Source organism: Drosophila ficusphila, unplaced genomic scaffold (genome assembly GCF_018152265.1).
Source record: "Drosophila ficusphila isolate 14025-0441.05 unplaced genomic scaffold, ASM1815226v1 contig_197, whole genome shotgun sequence".
NCBI classification, from domain to species: Eukaryota; Metazoa; Arthropoda; class Insecta; order Diptera; family Drosophilidae; genus Drosophila; species Drosophila ficusphila.
In genome coordinates, this window is record NW_025064091.1 from 2,168,300 (window position 1) to 2,189,514 (window position 21,215).

Consider the following 21,215-nt stretch of genomic DNA (forward strand, 5'->3'; position numbering starts at 1 on the left):
TATCAACGATGATAACAGGGTTACCTTCCAAAAACCATTTAATTAGAGCTCTGTCACTTTGCAAAGATATTGTTCAGTGACTTACAGCAAACTACTATTATCCCCTGGTTTTCGCTTTCCGAAATAAAAAGCCATGCACATTTAGCCGACTTTTCCCGCCACTCGCCAGCTGCCCAATAATGTGACGCTCTATTTCCCGCTTCGATTTGCTAATCTATATTTATGAAGCCCGGGGAGGGGAAGGCGAAGGCGGGCAGTTCAGTTCAGAGCGATGGACTCCATAGAATCCGCTATTCATGTCCTGGCATTCGGCGGACATGTGATGACTGCTGTTCGCCAACTGTTATTTCAGCCACGAGAGCCCCGTAAAAACCGCTCCGAAACCCCGGAACACCCACAGTACTCCCTCCCCGCAAGAACCCCCTCTGAATTCCCTGGATTCCCCTCCCGAAATTCCCACAGAAGGGGCCCTCCTCTGTGGTCAGCAGTCGGACGTGAGGGGTCGGCCATCATTCCATCTTCCGTGTCCTAAACATCGGACAGGACAACCAGGACAACCAGGACAGCGCCAACCAGGAGCTTCCCATATCCTATATCAGTTCATCTGTCAGTTAGGCGGCGCCCAAATTGAAATCAACTTCACACGTCGCACATTTTTAATTAAAAATCAGCAACTGATGTCAATTTTGAGGGAGCTGTCGTCCCTGCTTCTCCACTCCCCCACTGCTCCACTCCTCCCTTTTTTGTTGACTCGGACAACATTTGATGCCTTTAACGCGGACATGGAGATGGAGATAAAAAAGAGGATATGGATGTGTCTCCTGTTTGTACATAATTCCGCAAACACACATTGACATCTTGCTAATACAAAACAGCAACACGTAGAATTCGGCGTTGCGTGCTTCATGTCGGCACGTATTCAATTCGATTCAATCCCGTATTCCGTATTCCGGATTCTGTATTCTGTGTTCTGGATTCTGGATTCCGTATTCCACAGTCGGCAATCCGTATCCTGCGTTTCCGCATCCTGGCAAACACGCACATCCAGCCTGGATTTCCCACAACTATGTTACTCAGCGAGTGCGTGTCCTCAGGAAGTCCTCAGGTTCTGACTTTTCGGGACAGATTGCCCCCGATGGACACGTTTGCCTCCTATTCCAATATATTTGCTATTTATTCCTGCTCGGGATTAACAAGATTCGGGTTGCATGGATGGTCAAACATCCGAGCACCAAGGCCAAAGCACATGTTGAACCCAATCGAACCCCCTTTAAAGCGAACTATCCTACAAACAAAAATCTCGTGAATTTCTTTAATTTAATTGGCATAAAAAGAGGGCAAGGGCTTTCAACGTATCACAACAGCTCATTGCAAAATATAAACCTTCTTCATACTAATTTTCGTCTGTTCCATACTAATTTCTAATTGCATTTTGCTATTGCAGAGCTATTGGTCCTCCCATTGGATGCCTGTTTCAACCTAAAAGTGAGTAGAACCTAAGGAATATTACTATATAAACGATACGTTTTTGTTAGAGTACTCTATTAAAAATATAAGATGTTCATTAAGAACATAAGGTAAACTACAAATCTCAAGCTGGCATTTAATCTAAGTGCAAAATGTCTCCCCCTCTAAAACTTGGAGAGACATAAAGTACCGACTACGAGACCGAGTGAGCTGGCAGGTCCATTGCATCATGTGTGATCTCATCGATGCCTTGAGTGAGTGACCCGTTGAGGGGCTGAGAAAACATCTGGACACTTGTTAACATGGCAATAAGTAGTTCAATGAGCAGCCAGTTTGTATCCGCCAGATACTAGCAGCTCGTGCGAAAGTGTGCGCAAATCTATCCATTAGAACGCCTTATTATGCAGACGACTGCGTCGGTGTCTGGCCAAGAATTGTACAACTGCGAATGTATCTGAGCCTCGGCTATCTGCATCTTTAATGCGCCGTTGCCCACGCATGTGTCCACTTTTAAGAGTGTCAACCAGTTTTCGTGCTCGGTTTTCTTTGCCACATTTTCGGTGGCCGGTTTGAAATTGAAAATGCAAACTGAAGCGTTACGATTCGAGTGTCGAGGTGCTGCCGCCGTGCCGCCGATTTTACTGTCGTTAATGTTGCCGAGGCGCAACAAGTGGTCACAGCACAGCAGCAACATGCAAAACAGCAGAAACAGCAGCAGCGGCACAAAGTGGTTCGCGTTAGTGTCATTTGGCTTTTATTGCCGCTTAACTGCCGCTTCAAAAGCCACCACACTTGAACAAAAAGGTAGGGAGGCCATAACAAAATTAAATAAAAACATAAACATTTATACCAACCACAAAAGGAAACTAGCTTCGGATAGCCGATACTTAAATACCCTTGAAACTATAACCAGCTTCGCGAATATAATTTAAAGATAATACGATTCAATGGTTGGTTCAATACTTTCCCATTACACTTTCCTTACTTATGTGCATCTTAAGCCGCGCAAATTTACTATATATGAAATCACTAAAATCGCTTTGCCTTGCGATATAAACAATTATCTAATGAATGATATAGTCACTAAAAATGTAACTTGAAGTTTAAAGCGCGTTAAAGCGATAGCTCATATTAAAATTTGTTAAGACTTTTTGTGAAAGCAACCGAAAAATGCATTTTATGATAAGAAGTCCGACCTTGAAAGCAACCAGACTTTAGATAAAGTTTTTATCAGTCAGCTTTGAACTGAGAGGCTTGTTTTTGAAGTAACGGACAAACGGACAAACGGACAGGCGGACAGTTAAACGGACGGACAGAAGGGACAACGTAGCAAGGCTACCATTTTACCACGGAGCAACCTTATAACTATAACTAAAATACCTTTTGCAACGCCAAGAAATTAAATTCACACTATCCAGAGATATTGAAGCCATCTTTCTCTCAGTGCATGGGCAATCACTCAGTCGCCTTACAAGTTGGCCAGGTCGCCAACAGGTGGCCAAAAGCAACGGACGGGTTTTCTCGTTACGCGGCTATTGTTCTCTCTCAGTTTTTGTTTTCATTTCTTCTTTGTCGTTTGGCAAGGCACTGAAAAGCCGTTACACTTAGCTTGAATTTAAATTGGAGTCGAAAACCGTAAAGAGCTTGGCTCGAAGTCCGAAATCCGAAAACCGAATGCATTCGCATGAGATCACTTTGTCCTATCGGCGGAATGAAATCTGCATTCTGACCTCATCTTCCGCGGGTAATTGCAGCGCATTCCTCGGATCCACAGTCCGCAGACAACCGATGGCCTTTGTTCAATCTGGCAATTGCAAATCTAGTTTTCGATCCCTTCCCCACTTCCCCTTTTTCCCCTCCGATCCGATCCGAATGGAAAATGAAAAGTCCAGCGCAGTTTCGTCATCCCCGCGGGAATACGTGCTTCAGCACTCACACGCCAATTTGGCCGGCATGTTTATGGGATTTTCCTTCCCATCATAAACTATTCAAATCGTAAATTCATTTCCAAACAAACCGAAATGCGTGTGAAAATCGGGCGTGAGAAACGCAATTAGTTTTCCAATACCGCGCGGCGAGTGGAAAATCTAATCGAATCGAATCGAGTCAAAACGCAATTCAATTAAACGCTGCAGGTGGCCGCAAAGGGCAGGATCAGTTGGCAGTTGCCAAACCGAGAAGTGGAGGCGAAATTTATCAATTCCCCATAGAAATGCAGTTCTCTAGTGATATAGAATGGACCGAACAGTCCGAAATAAATAGTCTAATTGGGGGCACACGCGCGCAGATCCACAATTAACGATCACAATCGTCCAGCTGAAAATTGTTTACGACACCGTCGTGTGGCTCGATTTTTTCCCTCTTTTTTTCGGGTTTAGTTTTGCGGCGAAGCGGGTGCGGCTATAGTCTTGGCCATGTTGTTAAATCGGTGCTGTGGATGGGCTCTGCGCCTTGGCACAGGCCACAAACACGCAGCTGACTGAAATGCGCACGCAGACGCGTGCCGAATTCATAAAAACGCATTCGCACTCGAATCGATTTACACTTCAGTATTCGGTATTCGGTATTCGGTGGCACTTAGGCAAGAGCACGGCACAAAACCCCTAAAAAACAAGCCGGGCACGAAACTTGAGCCCAATAAAACGAAAAGGCCCAAAAAGTAAATAGCGCACCAAGCAGAAGTAAGCAAACATCTGCGGAACAAGAATAATCCATACTAACTGGACAACGAGCTAAATAAAAAATAGAACCCATCCAAATAAATTTAAAATTGTTGGTGTTCATGAAACTCATCACAATATAACAAAATTTCAAAATACGCACCAACAGTTCTATAGTTTGTTCATTAGTTGAATGAACCAATTAACGATTGCATTTCTGGGCCTATTTAGATCTATTTGGATCACATTTTTGAAGGCAAGCGAATGAAAAAACTCCGAGCAACGGGAAGACTTGTCCTACAGGTTCCCCAGGGTGAAAGTAATCCCCTTAAAGCTCCCAAACTAAATTTACGGATGCTGAGAACGGTCGGAGGGATTCCCTAAAATATGTGAGAGTTATGCATTTTGGCCGCAGTGTCTCAGCATTTCCAAACTACATAATCTGCCGCCCCCACAGAAGTGAACTCTGAACAAAACCCCCGAACATTTGGACGGGTATTAGCATAAGCAGCGATTAGAGTCCACCAAATAACGCGAGTGAGTCTAATTTGTTGCCAGCGCCTAAGTCTGATATATGATACGATTTACTGTCGATTTTTCGGATGGCGACGATTCTTTCAGACCTTTCTCTTGGAATGATTCAAGGAGTTTTTGTAGAAGAATTTCCCATTCCTTACTTTTACATGTAAACAAAAACAATGCGAATCTCTTGACGTAAAGATGATTTATAATATCTTTAAACTCTTCTCGCACTTTACTCACGTTTTATTCGTGTGATTTGCACAACACAAAGGGTAAAGCAATTTCTTTTGCCTAGGATAAAGTATATGTGATTAGGTTTGCGTATATTCTCCAATTAGTTTTGATTTGTTCTATGGTGCACAACACTTCACTTCTTCACTTAAAAAAAATGCACAGAAACCAGAATCGGCGCACGAGATTTTCTAGTTTTTTAAGCGACTTGGATGGCTGAAGATCTGAATACAGACTGAGTGGAAAACACAAAAAATTTACAGAGAAGCCAAAACCAAAACAAAATCTTGGCCGAGAGCAGCGCGCACACAAGGCAGATGCAAAGATACAAAGATACGAAGATAAACCGATATTCATGTGTAAGAGATACGAAGAGCATGCTGGAGATAAACTTACGCAATATAAAGAACCAAAGAGCCGAGAACCCGCTATGGGAAACAATCTGTAAATGTATCTGTATCCGTATCTGTATCTGTATATACTTCTGCAGCTGTATCTGTATCTGTGTTTGTGGCCAAACGGGTATCTGCATTGTATTTGGGCCTGCGATTTGGCGGTAAACCTTTGCCGCACTTGTTTGTTTTGATCCCGAGGACAGGTAGCACGCTCTGTCCCACGTCTCCCCTAGATATCTACCTGCCGAGCAGCCTTGAGATACTCTCCGTAAAAAAGAAGAAGGAGAGCGGCATCGAGAACGTCCTTGCAAGGCGAGCGCCAAAGTATCTTCTGTAAACAGCGGAGAGCCAGCCAGCAGAAGATACACAAACTTGGCCATGAAAAGTCGGCACTTCTCTCACCCATTCTGCTGTTCTTCTCTGGTCAAGGCGAATTCCTGATAACGGACCCAGTGATATGATGTAACCAAGGTGAGCAGCACAATGCATTTGTTATCGGCGAATAAGTGCGAACACATGTTGCAGTAGAGAGATTGTTTCGCTGCTCTCGCTTTGTTTGTATATTAAACACTGCAAATGTCAGACTAGTAGATATTTTAATTTTTAGTCTGCTACCTTGCTCACTGAAGGCTGCAGTCAAAACTGAAATCACTTAGGTAGCTCTAAGTTCATAAACTGTTAAGAACTTGTTCTATAGTTGCATTGGTAATTGTCGATTTCTCATTTATTTTCCTATTGTTCGTACAACAGCTATTAATCATTTCTTATATTATATTATTATCATGCATATAATATTTATTTTCGAATTGATTACATTGGGTAGCTGGCATAGTTTATTAATTGAGATATAAATACTACACTCTTAAGGGGGTCTTCCTATGTGACGGCCTGTTTTTTAGGGTTATTTTAGGATTTTTTTCTACGACCAGTAAATATTTAGAGCTTCAAGTTTTTTATCATTTACTAACACATATTTGGACAGTATAAATAAAAAATTTCAGCAAAAAATATTCGGTCAAACTAGAGTTACAGCGCTCTGAACACCCCCGCCTCGAAAAAAGAGCTCCCACTTCCTCCACGATTCCGGCTGATCGGCTTATCAGAAAAAAAAAAAATAAACGGCGTTTTAATTTGTAGGCTTAAATGCACGGAATGAACTACAATCAAATGAATATAAAAAAAATTGGATTTTTGATAGACATTTGAAAAAAAAGTTGCAAATTTGGCGTTTTTTTGTTTTGTTTTTTGCTATAAAAAAATCGAAGTTTTGAAAATTTTCGATTGATAATAGTTCATTCCATGCGTTTACATATATTGAGTGTGCCCTGTAAATTTCAAGTAATTCGGTCCAGCCGTTTCTGAGATACAATGGAGGAAAGTTTGAAAAACACAGTTTTGAGAAAAACGCGTTTAAAGTTTCTAACTGCCAACTCAGCGCTTCGAACCGCTCTTTCTTTTACCTGCTGTATCTTTAAAACGACTTCGAATTTTCTAAAATCGCTTTACTACCGTATTCTAGACATGTTAAGAGAGCAATTTATGAAAAAAAAAAAAAAAAATCGATTTTTTCAACCCATCACATAGGAATACCCCCTTAAAGTATTTACCTTTAACTGCCTGCAAACAATTGAGTAAATATGAAAACACAGAAACCGAAAACAGAGGCGAAAATGGAGCGAATAAATCCGCAACCTAGGTCAATGTGAATGGCGTCGACACCCGACTCCCCTTCTATGCCCGCCCGCCCTATGGAAACCCGATCCCCTGGATCCAATCAAACAATCTCTCTTGGCAGCAGCAGCTGAATTCTTTTCGCCGCCGCCGTCGAAAGTGAATAATCACTCCGATTTCGAAGCTTTCGCTTTGGAACCGCACAACAACAGCAAAAGAGCAACACAACTGCCAGCAGATGAGCAAAATAAGCCAGTGTGTGCAATTCAATTAACGCCGTTAATGTCGACAGCGCCTCGGCATCAGCCGATGGGCTACAATTACAAGATCAGCGCCGATCGACGGCCAAGAAACCCAGCGACCGTGTGCCAGTATCTCCATATCTGTAGCCACATGTGGCAGTCTTGAACCCGGCTCGGCTCGGTGTATATCTACAGCACTGGGTTGTTTGGATTGTTTGGGTTGTCTGCGCTGCGTTTGTGTGGCTTATCAAAAGCCACGCATTAGTGAGAGTCATTGTCTGCCAAATTCTGTGGCTCGAATCTAGGAGATACGGCTGCAGTTCGGATAGGTATCGATAGATATAGCAGACAATACACAAACAGCAGACAGAACTGAAATGGCAGCAAACAGAAGCGGCAACTGCATCCGAAACAAACATAACACTCATTTGTTCCATTTCATTATTTACTCTCCTACTCGAACACAATCGAGCTGATCTGCCGAAGAGACTGCCAGAAAGATACTTTCCAGAGTTGGATCGGAAAACTTTGGTATTTGCACGTAAATAGCAGAATAACAAGGTATTCTCAAATGTTTCAGGATTCAAAATCTCATAAACGCAGATTGTTTGCCACCAAATTCTGCATGCTTGATTTCAATTCTTGATCATCTTAACTTTGTTTGTGGTTGTGGGAAATTTTTAAAGCCATAATTCGCTATAACTAGATAGTACTACAATCTTGGTAACCTACAGTTACATAAATCACAATTCTTATACGGATGGGCAGACGGACCTTGTAAATATTGTAAAAAAACACTTGAGCAATTACAACTAATGCAATCAAAGCAATGCATTTTACAGAAGTACAAACTTTTTACTCTGCATTCGGTTTTGAAATTTTGTAATCAGAAAAACAGGGCCTAATTTATTAATTAGATTTTTCCACATATTTACCAGCAACTTCGAAATAAAGCCAAACTTGCTGATAAATGGGGGTCCACTGAGCCAGGCAACCGGAAAAAAGAACGCATTAGTCACCGATAGGGTCCGCTGCAAAGTTGCCTCAACAAAAAATAAATAAACAAAGGTCAGTCCGAATTTGCCATTGACCTTGCAAGTCTGCACATCGAGTGTGGTGCAAGCACTGTGCCCCACAGTGGGCTTCCTTGTTTCGCCCCAAAGCAAATAAAAAAGCCGAACCTTCAATGACAAACGCCGAGCGGAATCAATCATCGCCCTTTATTTCTGTGGCGGCGTGACAATTGGGCCACATTAAATACCAGACCAATTAGTAGACGTAGTTCCCATTTTCAATAAGCAGCGAAACAACGATTATAAACGGAATCAATTGGGGGCATTAGCAAGCTCGGACTTTTACCAGAAGTCAGGGTTTTTAAGACAATAAGTAGGTGAAGTATAGGAAACTGTGCAAAAATGGTTTTCGGTAAGATAGTAATTCATAAAATAACCTTACAGAAGTTCTTTATATTTTGAGTGGTGAAAAAGAAAGTTAGGTGTTAACCAACACTTTATTAACCTCGCCTTATAAAATTGATATTTTTCTAACAAGAGAAGAAAATAATTAACTCGTACGAAGCAGAACGAAAAATGCATGATTTACTCGGCTAAACAATTTAAATAAATGAACAGATATGGCTAAATTGAGTCATCATATCAACCCGATAAAGAATTTATATACCTCATGCGGTCGAAACAGTTTTCTGGTATTGCTTTACTATTTTCAAAAAGTACAGTACAACCTTTAACTCAACGGATAACGGGCCTAGTTACCACACTCATACTCCCAATGACAGCCCATTTCAACACCTTAGGACGACTTGGCTCCCATGAACCCACCGTATTAGGGCGTTTTAGCCGTAAAAGCTTGAAATTAGCCAAGTGAAATAGCCTTCAAAAAGCGTTATGAAAAAAAGTGTTGGCAATCGATCGATTGGAACGGAACAACAGTCCAACGGGAATTTAGTTTGTTTATGTTTTTTGTATAAAAAGCGATTGTCGTAGTTTAGTCGCAGTGTTTTTACATAACGGCCAATAGGCAGACTGGAGGGTTCGTGAGGGGCCAATCAACAGCGCAATAAATAATAAAAAATTCAATTGGGGAGGGCCGAAGAAAAGCGAAAAAGAGAAAACAATTGTTTATTATTTATTTGCGTACCCGTAGTTGTTGATTTGTGTTTCTTTCCGAGTATGTGGCGCACAATTCAAGGCCACCCCTTTATTTGTGCCATATTTCATTGTTCGAATTTTCGGGTTTTTCGCTTTTTTGGTTTCCTCGCTTTTTGCGCCTTTTACCTTCGCGAGCGCTGTCGTGTAAACATAGAAAAATTGCCAAATTAACCGGCCATGTGAGCTGAATGGAAAACAGATTTTAGCCCGTTCGCCCAAATGTTTTGTAAATGTAAAGTGATAATAGCGCATTGAAACCGGTTCGCCAACAGATATTTTAATTAAATGCTGGTCACAGTGAAGGGATCCACCCAATGTATGACAATCACGAAAGTTATCAGATAAATTAATCTGGGAAGCCCACTTGCAAATAATCTTTATACATTGTTTCAATTCTTGCAATATTTAATATGATGGTGATTTAAGGGACTTTAGTTAACGTATTTTCTAAATAAATTGATCGCAGCCACGTGGATTTAGTAAAATGTACTTCTGGAGTACTTTGAACATTTATTTAAATGCTGTTAACAATGATAACGAAAACCAACTTTGTCAGGAAGAAGTCTATATCCACTTGCAAATGCTTTGAATTCAAGGGACTGTTAACTAAAGTTTTAATACAAATCAGATTGGGATCAAATAAAACAAATATAATGTAATGTAATTCGTTTCTAAGATCGGCTTTGTGAATGATTTCCTATCCTTGGGCTTATACTTAATTTGCGCTCACGATAAATAAATAAAAAAGACAATAAATTTAAATTGTTAGCAACTCTCAAGAATTACAGGGAGAAAACATTATGACGTATTCGAGCACATTTGGTAAATATATTTATAAATATAGGTACAAATTAGCAAAAAGCTCCCTGATCTGCTTGCAGCATTTTCAATTGGCCAGCGACTTTTTCCCGTTCGATGCCATCGAATTCGGCAACTGCCATCGAGCATTAGGGGCTTTCAGTTCGATTGGAGTCGGTGTTTTGTTTGGTTCTGCGGGCTGCAGCTTTGCGGCTTGTGCAACGCATTTTCAAATGAATTGTTCGGCAAATCAATTTGCATATTGCGCGGCACATTTGCGGTAACAACAGGCAACAGGGGGCAGCAAAAACAATGCCAGCAGATGGCCAAGAGGTCGCCACGCCCTTTTGGCCCCCTTAACCTCGACCCCACCCCGGCAATTTACAAAAATATTTTTGTGTTCGCACTCAATTAATGCCAATTGACTGCAAAATTGCCAACACCTTTGACATGTTTCGAATGGAAATGAAAATGGATGTGAAAACAATCTCACAGGGCGCACCACACTGAGTATCTGCAGTGCCCGATTCAATTTACAGGATGGGCAAAGCTCGCGGTTTTGCCGGGCTGCTCGATTGCTCGGTTGCTCGGTTGCTCGGCTGTTGGATGCAAAGTAAATCAATAAATAAATAAATTGTCACATGCAAAATTCATGAGAAAATTTTCAAATTTCAGTCGTATTGATAACGGGCAGAAAGAACAACAACCTCGAATTATTCACATTTTGAACGCAATTGAACTTTCCGCATAAATTTTCGTGGCAAGAACTGCGGGGCTTGTGATGTTTTTTTATAGGCACATAATTGAACAGTATTGAATTGAATTAAATTATATTTAACAGCTTAACTGATAAATAATTTGTATTGTTATTGCATTAAATCGACTGGGCCCCGGGCAGAATGCGAGAATATTACCAAAAATTGATGATGCGGCTGAATGGGTTCGAAGCCCAGCCACCCAGAGGTTCAACAGATTAATTAAACGTTTGTGGGTGGAAGATTTAACAGCTATGCCAGATACAGATATGTTTGGGCTTATAAAAATACTATCAGCAGTTTTGGGTTACAAAAGCCATCTTACATGGCTTTAATGCGATGTAAGTAGGCTGACACAGTGACACAGATTGATATGAAAACTTTGGCAATAAGCGACATGAAGTTTCGTTTATTAATGCACATCATATCTCTTGCATTATTGCCACATTCCTTGAATATTTTTATGCCACCTGGTTTTTTATTGCTTTTTAAAAAAAACTAAAATGATTAGCCATTTTAGTATTGTACAACGTCATGGTTATTTCGCATAGAATCATTATTTTCAAAATATAGTATTTTTAAACGACTGTTAAATTACGAATATAATTTTATTTAAACCAACCTGCAAAGCATATAGCTGTCGTTTCTCATATCTTAGCTGTCATATGAACAACTGACATTAAATAATAGAAAAATCGTTTTCACTTCGTTCTACAAATTGTACACGATTTTGGATATACAAAAATAGTTTGTATTAAATCGGACTACCTATGGTATAGTAGCTTTCATGGAATATATTGAAAATGGGGTAGAAACCTGCATTTAATCATCTTCAATCCGAAAAGTACTTACACAGTACACTTAATGGCTGTCAATTAATTTCCGTGATTTAAGTTTCAGTTGCAAGGGTATCTAAGCTTCGGCGTGCTGAAGCTGATTCCTTTTGGTTACTTTTTCGGTTGTTTGTTATTTACACAGACCAAAAACTGCAAGAAGATTGTGAATAAGACGCACTGCTGATTACGTGTTAAAATCGCAGTGCAAGCGCCGCAATCTTCTCAAGAGCAAGAGCAAGAGCAGGGACAGAAGAAAGAGACGGCGATGTGTGAAAAGAAAGAGATGGGTGCACTTTTTTTCTGCTCGCTTTCTTATTTATAGTATGTACCTGCTTCATATTTTATTTATTGGACTCTTAAAGCACGCTTAGTTATTGCCAGCTGCTGCAATCGCTTCCGGGGAAGAATTGAAGGCAGAGAGCAGAAGACAAGAGACGCCTTTCCAGATCTCTGACGTGATTTGGTTTTTAAATCGGCCGAAATTAGCCATGCAGGTCTGTGGGTGCTGTCCCCATGTAAATTGCGACCCCAGCTTTAAAACTCCAGCTTTTCGCTAGGTTAACCTTGTTAGCATTTTTTTACGCGACTCAGCAAACTCTTAAAATTCATTGTGTGTTTGCACTCGATATGCTGGCACTTGTTTTCGATTTTATTTTAATTAAAATTATGTCAACGCAATTGAAATGTTATTGAACCAACACGAAGCGAACAGCGCTTGCCAAATCGACGAGTTCATTAATTTGGATTTTGTAATTTTTACACAATGTGCGGTAACAGCAACAACAACAGCAACAACAACAACAACAACAGCAACGATAGCAACATCGACGATGTCATTAATAATGCACACCGAACTTTTCGGAGCTTCATAATTTATGGTCATTGTGGTAAAGATACAGTCGGCATTGCATCGAGAACAGAACAGAGAAAAAACTAACCATTGGGAATGATAAAGCATTCCGAAGGAAAAACCTATGTTATTTTCACAGACAAAGGAAAAACCATTCTGATACGCAAAAAATTACATTATTTTAAAACCATAAACATGTTTTTTTACTCTTGTAAGTTGAAAATATTCGGGAAAGGCATTTATTAATAAATGGTGGAAATGTAAATTCCAATCTTAAAGGGAACATGCAGCAATCGCCTAACTACACTCGATTTTTATTTGGATCGGAAGTACGGCCCTCTTCACGAAAATCCCATCTATACTGAATATCCGATGTCTAGTGTTTCCACCAAATATGGTACGAAATGAAAATGGGGCTGACTGTAAAATGCATTTTCAGCAGAAGTCGCGAGTGAGCGTAAAAAGTAGTGTTAAACCAAATAGAACAGAGAATGAGCGAAGGAAAAGTGCGAAAAAGAAAAACTGAATCGAACTGGAACTAGCGGAAAATGGGAGAACTGTGAGTGGGTTTATGGGTGGGTGGCTGTTTGTGTTTTCTTCTCGCAAACACTTGCCAACGCCCCCGCGAAATAGTTCCTTTGCGCGATTTATGGCAGGAAATTCATCATATGCAAACACACTCTGAAAATATAACGCTGAGCAAAACGAATTGGTTAAATACCCTTTTCGGAGGAGTGGATACTGAATATGGATAAGGATTGGTAAAATAAATATTTTGTTTTGTAAAAAACTGCCCGAAAAACAACTGCACTGGTTCAAACAAAGACAAGACAGTAAAAAGGTAAAAGAAAAAAACTGACTAGCATGTGTTCTATATATTGCCTCGCCTGTTGATTTTGATCAAGAATAGAAATATGTTATGGGAGTATTTTATTCCCTCCCCCCTCCTGACCATATCTGTCGATATTCGTAAATATTTGATGGACTTAAGCTATTACTCACCTCAAAACAGACCACATAAAGGAAAATGATATATGAAGTCGGCTAGACGCAAGTGCAAAAAGTTCTTAGTTCTTTCCAACTTTAATTGCAGGGTACACAGTATTTCTTGTATTCCGTTTTTGAGATAGTTCTGAAATAAAAACAAAAACATTTCTTTAATGGCGCACTTTAAGTTACAAAATTCGAAGATTGTAGTTCTGAAACACGATAAGAAATTCAGTAATTCATCCGCCCTTTGAAAATATTCCACACTACTGTGCAAAATTTGGTTTATCTAAAAAGCTTAAATGGGTCATTGACAATTGTTTCAGCTTCTGTGCAGGAAGTACTCTCTGAGATATTTTATATCTTAGATTTTTTATGGCTTAAAAAATAATATTTTATCAAGCTCTTCTTAAAGCTTCCTCTCCGGAGTAAACTTTAATTCATCTCTGTTTTCTACATCTAGTTTTTCGCGTTCGATTCCTTTGTTGTGTTTGAACATTTCAGTGTTACAAATCCAGTTATTTGTTGAATTTGACAGTTTAATTCTACGCCTCGATGAACGAAGCAACCCTCAATCAGAATCGACCCCCTCTTTAACCCTCACGCAACACAATGTGTCTATTTCAATCCCACAGATACAGATGGATGGCGGTGCGGATTAGAGATGTGCGCTCGTGAGCAAATTAACTGTGTCACGAGCTGGAAATAAGACCACTCTACTACTATCTTTAAATAAGCACTTTTAAGAATATATCAACAGTAAAGTATTCTACAAATAATATCAGATTTAATGTTAGAAAGCCCTTTTCTTTTGAAAACGTGAAGACAAGATGTTGTGGAAGGCAGAGAAAACAGTAGACCATCGCAGATAAGGAAAGCTAATATTGTTATCCGAAATACGGTGGGTTTCTAATTTCTGTTGACCTTCTACGCATGTTTCGGGCTTTGGAGATAGGCGAGTGAAAAGCGCGTGACGCGAAAGAAAGTTGGCTCACGAACGCACCTACAGCGCGGTTCTGACACATCAGATGTATCTGATGGCATGCTCTGCTGCTGATTTGAAAATCAAACAACTTTGACATTTTGATTTTGAAGGAAAATTCTGTTGAGCCTGCACCGAGATATTGAGTCCTGCCGATGTTGGAAAATAAATGAAAACCAAAGCAATACCCCCAATAAATGAACGCAAATTTGCATCGGGGCTCGACAATTTCTTTGTCGCCTACCAGACATTCCAGTTCGCTTTTGACAATGACTTTTTGGGGGGCATCGAGGGGTTCGTGGAAGAGGGTTTGGGTTTGGCGGTTAGGGCCCCGAGTTAAAACTTGTCCAGAAATCCAGCGGGCAATCAAGATAGCAGCCAGCAAAGAGCAAATCAAGAAAGATAATAAAAATAAAGCGAGTGAGAAATGCCGCCAAGTGCCAAAAACAAGTTTAAATGTCAAAATGTAACTCCCAGACAGACGGCAGTGAAAAAAATTAAAATATACAAAAACAAGACTCGGTGAAGCAACAACAATTGCTGCAATATTGCAAGTTGTTGGGCGCCGAGACAGCAACAAAAATCAAATTAGCGCCTGTTGCAATCGACAGACGTTGTTATTAATTTTTGTTTTTTGTCGGTTTGTTTTTACTGCCGTTGATAATTCGCGCTTATGCAAAAAATGCTTAAATTAAACGTATTTTTGTACTTTTTGCTGGCCATAAAAACGGGGAACAACTGAAATAACATCAATCGTAACGAGTCGCCGAGGAAGACGCATAAAAGATAATCATTATAAGTCCGTTAAAATTTATAAGCAATGAAAACTTCAGCGACATCAAATATGGGAGGGGTTGAGTGAAGAAGTCTGGCTAGAAGTGGGAAAGCGTTAAGCGTTTAGATACGAAAAGACTTGAAAACAATTATTTTTTAACAGGCGACGATAGCTGATGATAGCTGATTTTAATTCGCATTGATTTTTTTATGTTCAGATCATGGAACAAACATTTAAAAAACAGCACAATTATTCAGCATGCTTCTAGTCAGCTTTTCAAGTTATTTGATAGACATTTTAAACACTTTTGATACAGTAAATAGGACCACATTCATTTGATAATTTTTAGATTCGATTTCATATTTTGTGAGATTTAAATCGAACACTGATCTATCTTTCTAATGTTGCTAAAGAATGGAATTGCACTTTCAAATCCGAATTTATTTCTCAAATATTTTGCAATTTTTGATACTCGGCTGCAAATCAATCCATGAGATATGGCTAAGGTATGGAGCTCCGCCGATTGCAAAACAGACCCCCAGACAAGAACCGCGACCAAGACACAATTAAAGCTCAATTAATTGCGCTTAGCGATGACAAGAAGACAGAGTCATCATTATGATTACAGTAATCGCCAAAAGTCTATAGTCGATGGAATAAACCAGCTGCGATGTCTGAAACAGTCGAAAACACACAGAGACTGAAGTCATAATCGTTGTCAGTGGCTCTATAGCGATGAAATCTTCTTTTCATAGACAACAATTTGTTTTTTGAGAGGTTTATACCTTGCTGTTCTGAACTGAACAAACTGATATACCTAAAACTAATTAACTAAACCTGTAAGGTTTAGTAAGGTTTATTTACTTTGAAAACCTTCCGCTGTTATGTACTCGAAAACTGTTTTTCCACGAGTATTTTTTTGCTTCGCCAGCTTTTTGCGACTTTTCGCATTCTAATTTGTGTTTCGATTTTGATTAGTGCAAGACTGAGACGATCTGTTTTGCCCTCGGCTCGGCGGCCCAAAGTCATTAAACTTTGTAAGCCCCGGCTTATCACTGTTGTTGCTGCAGCTCGAGCCGTGCTGCCCGCCAGCAACATGTTGCAGTTTGCAGTTTGCAGTTTGGAGTTTGCAGTTGGGACGCAACGACTGCCGGTCGCCCGCTCATTAGCCCACGGATTTGGGACGCGGAGGGCCATCAACAATGGGGCATCTATTGCAGCGCCGAGTTCTCTGGCATCTCACGTTCGCGAAGGGCTCGGTCGTGATCCACTGGACACTGGTCATCGGATAGTGGATACTGGATAGTGAATAGTGGACAGTGAACAGTGGAGTGGATATTGGCCACCCGTGAATTCCAGTTTCTGTTCTCCGCTCGCCTTGTTTAGTCGGCAGCATCGGTTCAATTGCCCCGCACCACAAAATCATTGACAGCGCCGAAGCTGCAACTCCAGATGCTGTTGCTCTTGCTTCTCAAACTAGCCGATGCACTCGGCGAAATGCACAAGCTCATTCTGGAAATTCTGGGAATCTTCATAGCGGAACAGCTTCCTTTTTCGTAACTTCAGTCGCCACAATAAAAACACTTTTCAGAAGGTGAAGAGTGGGCTGCAAACTGATCACACTGTAGCTTTTATTAATACAGTGCTAAGCAGTAAATATACTAGTTTTAGACTATTTGTTTAGACTAATTTGGTGTCGCTGAACTTCATACAAAAGAACCAAAGAACCGTATAAAAACATTCATCAAAATGTGGAAGACGTGTGTGCCATAAAATGACAGAAATGATGCGAAAAATTGGTTCAACAACTCCCTAACAAAAACTGTAAAACAAAAACTTTACCTAAAAAAAACAAATAATAAATAACAAAATAAAATAAATGTTTATCTTTTCACCTACATTTTATTTGGTTTAAAGCTACATATATAAAAAGACTCAACCATATTTTGGTCGTACAAATTAAAAAACTAAACCTGTCAAAATCAAAGGCATTCTAAACAAGATATGTATTCGCAATTCAGTGGTTTAATACAAATTTTCGGGAACAGTTTTGCTTTGAGAAATGCTTTGTAAAGCATTCCTAAGTAGTATAGTTCCCTTAAATATTATTTACAACGTAAATAATTTTGTGGTTTTATTCGATGGGGTAAAAAACAAGCTTGGGCCAACTTCCGTTCCCTTTTTATTTGATTTGGTTTTTAATGAGCGCCGTGCGATAAAGCAAAGTGTAAAGTGCCAAACAAATATCCAGAAGAGTTGGCGCGATAGAAGCCTATATTTCGAAGGGTGACGAAGAGGTAATGTGTGGGTCGGCCACTATATCATTGTATCTGTATCTGTATCTGTATTTGTATCTGTATCAGCAGCAGTCAGCACTCGTTGTCACACGACACTCTACCACTTCTTGTTCTTGCTCTGCTCGAGCAGAGGGCGCCTTCAGTTCATGGGAATCCGGTAGAAAAGATGCCACACACAGCAAACAAGAAGCGGCAGCAACAGCCACAGCAACACAAGCAACAGCAACAGCGGCATCAGCAACATCAGCAAGCAGCGAAGAACTGTTGCAGCTGCAGCAAACTTTGACCCCGCGCTGCATTCTCAGGCATTGGCGTGGGTGCCACCAGGGGAGGGGGCCAAGGGGGTGCTCGAAGGGGTACTTCCAAGGGCTACTGGCAGTTGCTCGCTTGCATTTCGCTGTCGCAACAATTTTAATACGTTTCTCACATGATTTGCAGCGCACATTCAACACAATTCGAATTGCTTGTGTTGCTGCTGCTGTTGCAAGTGTTTCGTGTTTCGGATCCCATTGTTTGCAGATCTGGTTGTCTGTCAGTCGGTCATGTGGCCAAGTAATTGATCATGCGATGCTCTGTGCACAGCAACAACAGCAACAGCAACAGCAACAACAGATCCCAACAGCAACACAAAGGCGTCGTTTCAAGAAAGAAAGTTCTACAGAAGTTGCACTTCATTTCTTTGATATTGCGCTCGCTTTTATGGATTTATAATTGTTTAAGTTCCTTGGTTGTCGTCGAAATTAAAAGTTCTGCAAAACAGTATGCCTCAGTGCCTCAATGTATCTTGTTGTTTTCATGACTAACATTTAACAACAAAGACTATTTACCATAAGCAATTATACTGACGGTGCTTAATATTAATCGGCAAGGGAAGCAGTTTATAGTCCGCCTCCTTTACAACGAAAATCATGTCTGCAAATCTATTTTCCTTCATTGTAATTAAAAACCTTGTTTTGTGTAATATAAACAACCATCTCTTGTTGTCAATCATCCCATTGGCTTATCATGTTTATTTCTCCGAAACTGCTCTTGTTGCTGTCATAAAACGAAAAACCCCAAAACACAACATACTGCATAATAAACAAGTGGAGCGCCAACTGCAACCATAACAACACTGCGCCAACATACTAACATAAACATTAAATAACGTAGCAAAAACTGCCGAAAAAATGTGCAAAAATACGAATACGAATTTTCAACCAAAACATCGCCCGGCCACCGCAAACAGCTGTAACGGACGCCAACAATTACGGCAGCAACGGCAACAGCAACGGCAACAGCAACAGCAGCAGCAACATCGCCGGTGCGGCAGCAACAACAGGAGAAGCTGCAACAGCAACACCACCGGCAACCAAGAGTTTCTGGCAAACACGCGTTTTAATTTTGCGCGGATCCAAAAACTTGCGATGTAAATGCTTTGCATATCCCGAAATGCCCGCCCACTCTCCGCCGCCCACCTGACACGCCCCCCGCCCCCGCCCACGCCACACCTCCGCAGCAGCATGCAACATCCGCTGCCAAAAAACACTGGGCCGAATGTTAGGCTTTGGGGCTGGGACACAGCGATAGCATTGTCAAAACATATGCTTTCACACTCGCCACGCTCGAACACAAAACGAAGAAAATGCGGAAAACGGGGAAAGCCAGTGGGGAGGAGAAATGGGGGTGAAACGAGGAGGAAAAGATGCACATAAAACTGCTTACAAAAAAGTCAGAGCTCTTCAAAGCGAACAGCCTGGGAATTCGATGCAAACGAAAACGCTGAGAAGAAAATCTTCGGAAAATTCTGATGGGAAAAACGTATGAATCATGAATTAAAAATAAAAACATATTTCTGCTTGAAATTTACACTCTCATCTACCAAAAATCACAAATGGTGCGATTTGTACAAGAATGGTTTTAAATCATATTTCGAAAGTCTGATAACCCATTCTTTGAACAGTTAATGGGCTTAAAAAACGCGATTAAAAAGAAAGACCAATAAATATGAAAACTTTTTTCTGCTGGGAAAACTTGGGAAGAGATTCACATGGTTAGTCCCACAAAGTTCATATGTAACCTTTTTTTAACTGAACAATTAGGTACTTGTCAATATTGCGGTACGACTTTTAGCTCCCCTTTGAAGTTTATAGCATTTGCGGCTCTTTCGGTACCCGGAGAATAATTAAATCATTTAGCCAAAAAGCACACTGGGAAAGAGCGCGGCAATGGGAAAATGGAAATGGATTATCAAATGTGTGGTAAAGAGGAGTAGGAGTGGGAGAGAATTGTAAGCGGAAGTAGAAGCGACGCATTCAACTGGGACCGAAGCGGGTTGCACCGAGGAGCGGAAGAAGAGTCATCGTCGTCGTTGTCATAAAGTACGAGTAAGACGAACGATCGTGGCGTGTAATGGAAAGCGGTGTCTGCGGCCAAGAACAATAAAAAATTGAATTGTAATAGCCACAAGGGCAACAATGCCAACATCGCCGGCAACACACTGCTGAAAGGGCGGTCGTGCACCTGCGACCATATATCCATATAGCTATATAGCGTCCAAACAGTTCCGATGGGGCAGTGGTGATTGGACGCTGCCCCAAAGCTTCCGCTCACCACACCAACAACAACAACAACAACTATACCATCATTGACTACACAATCAAAAAACACTGGTAATAACCTGGTAATCAATTGGTTAACTTTAACTTTTTAAACAAAGCATGTTTTTTTTATTTTCATAGATCATACAACTTTGTAGTTAACTCTTTGTAAAGTTTTTTCTATTGGAATATACAAACTAAATATGATAGTGTGTCACAAAATGTTGATATCAGAAATTAGAGAGAACATTTTTCCAACTGCGTTTTTTGAAACACGTATTTACTACAAATAACAGGTGACTAACTTGGATGTAGACTGCTTCGTTTTTTCTCTGTGCATGGATGGGAGCTAAAGGGGCATAACTGGTGCTGCCATGGGCGTAGCGGCCCCCCTCATCCCCCCCCACCACCCCAGCAGCCCACAGACCCGAGGCACCTGTTCGTCGACACTTTGACGCTTGGCTAATTTTAGGCGAGCGCTGTGCGTGCTACGCTGTTGACTTTCGATGACTCAGCTAACGTCCTCCTCCTACGGACCACGACCCCCCACCATCCATCCCTTTTCCCAAAGAGCCCGCCTCAGATCTCCCTTCTCCCCCACGCCACTGATCCCCAAATTCATCCGCCTTCATGGTTAAATAACCATGCGGGCCAGAATGGGACAGAGTGAGCAGAAACGCTACGCTGCACATGGAGCCCTCGATGGAAGGGACAGGGGGCGGCAAAGGGAACTTGGACTCGGGCGGATGGAGAGCTCGCTCTAACGGGGAATGTGTATTACCTTATTAGCATTTGCCGCCCAAACGTGTTCAACAGGTGAATAAATGAAAGAATACCCCAAGGGGGAAGTAATCTCAAAGTGCGATAAATACAGAATTGCTCGCGATAAGAAATTCAGAATGGGAATGCTAAGCTTCTGGACCATAACCAATATAAATATAATGATGTAATTGCAAATCATTATTAATTTAATTAATTATTAATTTGATAAGGAGGATAA

The 21,215-nt window shown here is 40.8% G+C and overlaps 2 protein-coding genes across 4 annotated transcripts in view; one reads left to right on the top strand and one right to left on the bottom strand.

Annotated features, from left to right (window-relative positions):
- LOC108102144 (chaoptin) overlaps nucleotides 1–21,215 on the top strand; it is a 210,258-nt gene that overhangs the window by 151,955 nt on the left and 37,088 nt on the right. The window contains exon 5 of the mRNA XM_043207331.1: nucleotides 1,445–1,485. The gene's annotated coding sequence lies outside the window, so the exon portion shown is untranslated. The remainder of the gene's footprint in view (nucleotides 1–1,444; nucleotides 1,486–21,215) is intronic.
- The window catches only part of LOC108102143 (protein folded gastrulation), a 30,538-nt gene that overhangs the window by 5,884 nt on the left and 3,439 nt on the right, over nucleotides 1–21,215 (bottom strand). For 2 of the 3 annotated variants that reach the window (XM_043207330.1, XM_017206815.2), the window contains exon 3: nucleotides 13,598–13,727. The gene's annotated coding sequence lies outside the window, so the exon portion shown is untranslated. Of the gene's footprint in view, nucleotides 1–4,889; nucleotides 5,106–13,597; nucleotides 13,728–21,215 lie in introns of those variants that run through there. The other variant, XM_017206816.2, reaches the window with a different exon arrangement.